Raw genomic sequence first — 8518 nt, forward strand, 5'->3', positions numbered from 1 at the left:
ACCCTTCATCTGTCTGGAATGCATAAAAGAATAAACTATCACTTGAAGGCAATCTGACAACAGACTAAGAGACAGGAGCACACTCAGAAATTTGAGATTAAGATAGAAGAGGCATGTTTTATTCAAAGTTCAATATCCATTTATTTTGAGGATAAGGGTGTCTGTGTTGTGACTCATGCATGCTGTGAAAAAATGCCAAGTGTCTTGATAACTAATGTTAGTAAGGAAAGATTCACCAAGAGGGGGCAGAAGCTCATGAAATGCTAATCGTTGAATTCAAGAGTGAGAATCAATTTCAGATTTTCATGTTTTGGGAACATTTCAAATGACTTAATATTTTAGTGAAAAATCCATATATTCTGAGAGTAATGATAAACATATTTCTTTGCTTCGATTCATCTCTGAGGTTTCTTTCCTTTCTTACTGCTTTGGCTTTCCCATTTTGCTTTTGTCTTCTTGCTGCCTCTCATCTTCCCTCTAAGCATTCAGATTAAAATTCCGTTCCTTTACCTTCTTTAAAAAATATGATTATAAATGTGCTCCTTTTATAGTAAATGATGAAAAAGCAGAAACTTTAAGCCAGAAAGACAGTACTTCCTTTGAAATCCCTCCTTTAACAAATGATTTTTCAGAGTTTTGAAAAACCCATAAAGAGAGTGTGTTTTCTCCAGCCATTGAAGATATGATAAATGGTACATCCTGAGAGTGAACGGAAGAGTCATTTAAGAAAGTTTGAAGAACAAATACTCAGGCTTAGTTAGGGACTGCACACTAACAAGAGGTGCAAGGCAGTTAGGTGAATGACAATGGATCAAATTAATCCTATAAAATGACAAGGACAAACACTGGGGACCTTCATTGTGAAATGTCTTGGAGTAAAGGCTTAGCAAGAAGTCAGTCTTGCATAAACATAAAAGCCAAACTCTTAAAAAATAATACATTACCAAAGATGATTTATTTTTATGCAAGAATGGTTCTTTAGAAATTATTTTAGATCTTTTTCTTGAATATCAATATTGATTTAGCTAATAGGACATGTCTTTTTTTCATCTTTATAAAACAATGACTTCAAAAGAGGAGAAGAGTACTCAGAAGGAGCAATCACAGACTGTGAGCACAGAATGATTTCAAAAACTTCTGCATTTGAACACAAAAGTGAGTCAATAAAACCATAGCCTCCTTCAATTTGTAATTCAAACACATAAAATAATTTGACTTCAATAGGCAAGGCAAATTCTCACTTACTTGGACATTTCTCAGGTACTACAGAAAGTCAAGGAGAGGACTTAAAGGGAAGAAAACGTTTGACTAATGATTAATAAAACTGTTGTTGCTCCAAAGTATTGTTGAAAGTGGAATCTTTTCAACATCTGAAATATATCTTGATACAAAATGCAATCCTGTTGAATAACTGCAGAAGAAGTGTTGGCTCTGTATTAATAAATCTGGATTTAATGCATAAATAGATGGATTTAATATCTTTGTATTAGACAGTTTTGAAAGAAACTTGGTATAGTCAAATTAAATTCATATATTGTTTCATTTGCATATCTTGAGTCTGGTAGCTATGTAGCTATAGAGAAAACATTTTTTTTTTAAAAAAGCAACTGTGCCACTTGCTCTTTTTAAATTGCTTTGCTGCATTTTTAAGAGTTTTAAAAATGGGTACTTGATGTGCATAAAACAGCAACTGTTGCTCATTCTGTCTTTACCTCTACTCCAGCAAAGATATGTTTTGAAAAGGAATACATTAGAAATACATCAAAATACATAATGCAATGGAAATGAGCTTTACTATTTTTTAATCCTCCATTCCAAGCATTTTGTTTGCCCTGCAGAAGAAAATGCCTCTCACAAAATCCTCACAGCCACCTATCACTGTGGCCACATTCATGGCTCCATCTAGGCAATTGGCATGGATCAGGAAATATGATAGAACTGTAAAGAACAGGCTATCCATCATTCTAATAATAGCAACGTTTTGATTGAGAATAAACACAGTTGAATTATTTGTAAGGACGTGGAATAGATGAGCTGGTTAGAAAGAACACTTCTTCAGATGACTTTTTCCTTCTTCCTCTTCCCTCTATGCCACAATAATTCAAGAAGGTCATTTCAGCTAATAAAAAGAGCAAAGTGAAACACTAAAAATAAAACACTTGGATTGCAAAGATGTACTGAGACTTCTTAAAGAAGTTTGAAAGATCAAAACTTTAAATAGAATATATTACAAACCACAGAATTTGGGATTAATCAATGATCAAAAGATCTCTGAGAATTTTGAAAAGGAAGCTGATGAACAATTGTTCCACATCAGTAATATACTCCAACTTATTTTTAAAGAAAGCGAAACAGTGCTATGAGATTTTGCAATTCCTTTTCCCTTTGTTATTTTTTGTTCAAATATACAAATATTTAAATATTTTTAAAAATATAAAAATTATATTTGATATATTTATAATGTGTGTATATATCTATAATATATGTTAGAAAAATAAATAATAAACATTGGTGAACCAATCAACCAACTCAAGAACTAAAACGTTAACATGACTTTCATCTACTCATATACACTTTGCATGCCCATCCTCCTACCTTTCCACCAGAGAAAACGACTGTAGTTATTTATTTACATACACACACACACACACACACGCTCATAGACACACAAACACATATATGTAGCTTTTTTGACATATGCATGTAAGTCAAAGTCAAATATAACCTAATATTATTTCTGCTGAGATTTATAAAAATAGTTTCATATCTTCCGTGGTCTTATAGGACTTTTCTGTTTAACATCTTAAGAGGCATCCATATTTTCACAAATAGTTGTGTTTCATTCACTTTAACTGCTTTCTCATATTTAATTGAGTAAATATAACACTATTAACTTATTTATTCCTTTGTCATTGTACATCTTTGTAGCTTCCATATTTTATTATTAATCATACTGTTATGAATATTCTTGCATGTGTCTTAAGCACCTATGTAAGCTTTTCTAGGGTTACTACATAAAGGTAGAATTATTGGTTTGCAAGGCACATGAATGTGTAACTTTACAAAATAATATCAACAGGTTTTCCAAAAAATGTCCAAATTTGCAATCTTGGCAGCAATTTGTATGAATTTCTGATGATTCACATTCTCCCCAGATTGTTATATTTCTTAATTTTTTCCACTCTAGGAGGTATACATAATAATTACAAAATGATTTTATTAGTAATCCCTGTCTCATTATAGTCTAAATTACATTTCATTTATTGCACATTTAACAAATATTCTTTGAATGCCTACTATCTCGACCTGCCAGACCTGTATTGATTCTAATAAGAAGGTGCTGTGTCTGAGAGACTGAAGAAGAGTCCCAGAGCCAGAGAATGAGACATAAGGTTTATCATAGGAACTTACATATAAGGCAGTCCAGTGGTGACAGCCTAGATAGGAGAACCATTTGTAAAAAGATGCAGTTTTGTACCATTTGTAAAATGTCTAAAGTTGATATAGTTTAGCTATATCCACATTCTCAGGGGATGCTTAAGTTATGGCTATCAGGTATGTCTAAAATGCAGAGTCATTCTCAGTATCCTTCATTTAAGTTATTGCTGTCAGGTGTGTCTGCCATGCATATGTTCCAGGAACTGCTAATTATGCTGTAGATATAACACTAATAAAAAAAATCCCTGCCCTCATGAAGATTGAGTTCAAATAGGGCAGAGACTGAAAATAAACATAATAAATAAGTGAATTATATAGTATATAAGAAGGTAACAAATGTCATTGAAAAAAATAAAGTGAGATAGGACTCCCACAGCAGAGAACCAGTTGAAATTTTAAATATAATAGTCGGGGTTGACTTTTGTTGTAAGCCATTCTTGCATTGCTACAAATAAATACCTGAGATTGAGTAATTTATAAAGAAATCCAGTTTAATTGGTCCGTGGTTCTGCAGGCTGTACAGTAATCATAGTACTGTCATCTGTTTCTGGGGAGGCCTAAGGAAGCTTCTAAGCATGGCAGAAGGTGAAGCGGGAACAGGCATATCACATGGCCAGGGCAGGAGCTCTTGTGAGGAAGAAAGTGGAGTGGGTGAGGTTGGGGGTAGATGCCACATACTTTTTAACTACCAGATCTCTTGTGAACTCAGAGTGAGAGCTCACTTAACACCAAGGGGATGCCCAAGCCATTCACGGGCGATCCACCAGATGACCCAAACACTTCCCACTAAGTCCCACTTCCAACACTGGGGATTACATTTCAACATGAGATTTGGTTAAGGACAAATATCTAAACTACATCAAGTTTTCTGAGAAATAATTTTAGCAAGGACATGAAGTAGATGAAGGCTTTAGCGATGTAGAGGAAACAGCTAGAGCAGGAAGGATACTGGTGTGTTTGAGGAATAGCTAGGAAGTCATTATGTTGGGAGCAAAGTGAATGAGAAGAGAGTGACAGGAGATGTGATTGATAGGTAATTGTGGGGCCAGTTCCTCTAGCATCTTGCAGGCAATTTTAAGGATTTTAGCATTTATTTGGTGAAACGTGAATCTACTGAGGAATTTTGAGCACAAGATTGACATGTTCCGGGGCTATGGGTAGAAGTATGGAGACCAGCTGGGAGAAAATTAGAAAAAATGTGAAAGATGCTGGTGGATTAGGTTAGGGTAATAAAAGGGGCAGTGGTAGAAACTGAGAAGAGTATATATATATACACACACCTATATACACACGCATACACATATACACACTTTTAACATATTGGGTCTTTATATTCTTGAACACAGAATACCCCTCTGTTTCTTTAGATCTTTAATATCTTTCAATAAGGTTTACATTTTCTATACTCATATTTCTACACACTTTGTTTCCATTATTGTAAATAGTCTCTTGCTCTCCCTCTTTTCTTTCACCCTCTGCTTTAACCATTGATTGTTTGTTTATTCCTTATGTATTGAGATACCACTTGTTTTTGAATAGGAATCTTATGGCAAGCCACCATACTGAATTCTCATTATTTCTATAAATTTGTCTGTAGATAATTTTGGATATTTTATGTGGTCAGTCATGTCATTTATGAATAGTAACCATTTTCTTCTTTTAAATATTCTTCAAAAATGTATGTCTTTAATTTAATTTGTTTTTCTTACTATATTGGAAAGGATCCTCAATAAAAGTAGCAGTTGTTTGCAATCCTTAATTTATTTCAGATTTTGAAGGGAACACATTTAATGTTTTGCTACTAAGAGGATATTTGTGATATACTTTGATACCTGTCTTTTTTCAGGCTAAGCAGATGCCTCTCTTCTTAGTTTCCTATTGTTACCGTACACAAGAGATGTTGAATTTTATAACATTTCCGCATTTCTTAGATGACCTTGTGGATTTTTTCCTTTAATCTAGTCATGTAATTTTAATATATTTTCAATGCTAAAAGGGTATTTGTATTCCCAAGATAAGCCCAACTTGGGCATGGTATATTTTTGAATATTATTTTGGATTCAGTTTGTAAATCTATTGTTTATAATTTATATCTACTTTTATAAATGAAATAAAGCTATGAGTTTCCTTGCTAAAACGGTCCTTTTCTCATTTATAAATGATTTCAGTATTACTACTTCTTGGCTGTCAAATCCAGTATATGGAATTTGTCCATACTAAACTTGTGAACTGTATCTTAATTACTCCTGTGGGGTTTCTACACACTGACATAGCATTCAGAAGCTTTGTGTTTGGGCCACTAGGGTCTTTTAAGATACCAAATACTTGATTAATCTAATGAAATCAGCACCCAGTCAATATATGTTGGGTCCCCTGTGCTTTTGTAATTCATAAATGACTATTATTAATATTTTATGCTTATAGATGAGCAGCATAAGAATGATTATTCTATTGGGCTGAGATGTAATAAGTTCAATATTGTAGGAAGGTGGCATTTTGAACATTTGATTGTTAAGTCGGCATCACTGTGTAAAGTTTCTACTATTTTGTTTGTGTTTTTTTTCTTGGTAACAATTTTGCATATGCACCTTTCCTAGACCCCTGCCCTAGCCATCTGGGCATCTGTTGTTATGTCTGCTTGCTTTTAGATTATCTTTTCTAAGTTAACAGTCTTATTAGTAGTAACTACTTGACTAGTTTACCCTAAGGTCAGAGATTTAAGTTGAAAGGTGCTTTAGATTATTGTCATTTCTAGCTTTCACCAGAACACAGGATTTGTCAAATAAATATGAATAATTAGGCCCAGAAAACTTTAAAATAACAACTTAGAAGAAAATTTAAACCACCAGCTTCATAATGTTAAGAAGTTGTTTAAATGGATTAATTATGCTCTTCACAATGTGGACTTAAACAGTTGCTTTAGACAAGTGGCACTGGGTTTGAAAACTTCAAAAATGTGTTTCTTTGACAAATTGAAGTGCTTCTTATATAGCGTTGCCAGATAAAAGCCCCTGCACCTACTCAGTTATTTCAGGACCAGCTTGAGGCTGAAGAAAAGGCAAGATCCCAGAGATCATGGCAGACTTCATTTGTCTCTTCCAGAAGAGAACCTTCCCCCTACAGATACCGGAAAGGCTGGATACCTCGGTTATTAGAGGATTTTGGAGATGGAGGTGCTTTTCCAGGGATCCATGTGGCTCAGTATCCACTGGATATGGGACGAAAGAAAAAAATGTCTAATGCGCTGGCCATTCAGGTGGATTCTGAAGGAAAAATTAAACATGATGTAATCACTAGACAAGGCCAGTCAAAAGACGAGGTCATTTACAGCAAATACACTGTCCTGGTTTCAAAGGATGTTATGAATGCAAATGATCCAGACTTGCAAAGGCCCGATGAAGAAGCTGTAAAAGACATAACAGAAAAGACAAGAGTAGCCTTATAAAAAGCTGTATCACAGAAGGTCGCTGCTGTCATGCCAGTTCGGGCAGCTGACAAACTGACTCCTGCTCAGTATATCCGATACACACCATCTCAGCAAGGAGTGGCTTCCAACTCTGGAGCTAAACAGAGGGTTAGTCAGATGGTAGAAGTGCAGAAAGATCCAACGGAGCCTCCAAGGTTCAAGATTAATAAGAAAATTCCCGGAGGACCACCTTCTTCTCCTGTACCTGTCATGCATTCTCCTAGCTGAAAGATGGCTGTAAAGGAACAACAAGAGTGCAAGTTTCCTCCTTGTATTTCTAACTGGAAAAATGCAAAAGGTTATACAATTCCATTAGACAAACGTCTGGCTGCCGATAGAAGAGGACTACAGACAGTACACATAAATGAAAATGTTGCCAAACTGGCCGAAGCGCTCTACATTGCTGATCAGAAAGCTTGTGAAGCTGTGGAAATGCGTGCCCGAGTAGAGAGAAAAATGGCCTAGAAAGAAAAGGGAAAACATGAAGAGAAACTTAGAGAAATGGCTCAGAAAGCCAGGGAGCGAAGAGCTGGGATCAAAACTCATGTGGAAAAAGAGGATAGGGAGGCACGTGAGAGGGATGAAATCCGGCATGACAGGCGACAAGAGAGACAGCATGGCAGGAATCTTTCCAGGGCAGCTCCTGATAAAAGGTCGAAACTTCAGAGAAGTGAAAATGGGGATATCAGCGAAGTCATTGCTCTCGGTGTTCCTAATCCTTGAACTTCCAATGAAGGTCAGTACGACCAAAGACTCATCAACCAATCCAAGGGTATGGACCATGGATTTGCAGGTGGAGAAGACGAAATTTATAATGTTTGTAATCAAGCCTGGAGAGGTGGTAAAGATATGGCCCACAGTATTTATAGGCCCAGTAAAAATCTGGACAAGGACATGTATGGCGATGACCTAGAAGCAAGAATAAAGACCAACAGATTTGTTCCCAACAAGGAGTTTTCTGGTTCAGGTTGTAGGCAGAGAGGCTGAGAAGGATCAGTTTAGTTTGGGGAAGATCCTTTTGGTCTGGACAAGTGTTTGGAAGAAGCGAAACAGCACGGTGGCTCTAAAAGACCCTGAGATAGCCGCCGCCCCATGGAATATGACCATGATGGTAAGAAGAGGAGGAAGGACTAGACACAATTTTCTTCAAAGTGAATGAACTATTATTATCCATAACCCTAATGATGCAAGTCATATGGGGGAACACTTTGTAAATGATCAGGACAAAAACTGAATCTGGGTGCCAGATCCCGGCACTACTTTTTTGCTGGAGAACGGAGGGAATAGAAAATTCTACTTTGAAGCATGTTTTTTAAAAAGTGGATTGTGTTTGTGCTTCTCCCACCTTTCAGCATTTATAGAACATGCTGCTCCACATACAGAATCAAGACCACTTCCTTTTATGCAACATTAATAGTTTGGGGTTAATATTTTGTGTGAGAACAGCTGCATACGAGTAAAGTTACCTCAACCACAGTGAGTAGGAGGGTGTTCACATATTGTAACGGTCCTGCCAAATAAATTTTGTCCCTATTGTGCTCTGTTTTAATTTGGAGTGGGCAAAGTAAGCTCTTGCTTGGTGCAACTATTTGTTTTAAATAAAAATATTTAGAC

General features: G+C 35.9%; 1 pseudogene; it reads left to right on the forward strand.

The window, feature by feature from the left end:
• Positions 1 to 6454: 6454 nt before the first annotated feature.
• On the forward strand, positions 6455 to 8038 carry LOC112607150 (annotated as a pseudogene).
• The last annotated feature ends 480 nt before the right edge of the window (positions 8039 to 8518 follow it).

This window comes from Theropithecus gelada, chromosome 1 (genome assembly GCF_003255815.1).
Source record: "Theropithecus gelada isolate Dixy chromosome 1, Tgel_1.0, whole genome shotgun sequence".
NCBI classification, from domain to species: Eukaryota; Metazoa; Chordata; class Mammalia; order Primates; family Cercopithecidae; genus Theropithecus; species Theropithecus gelada.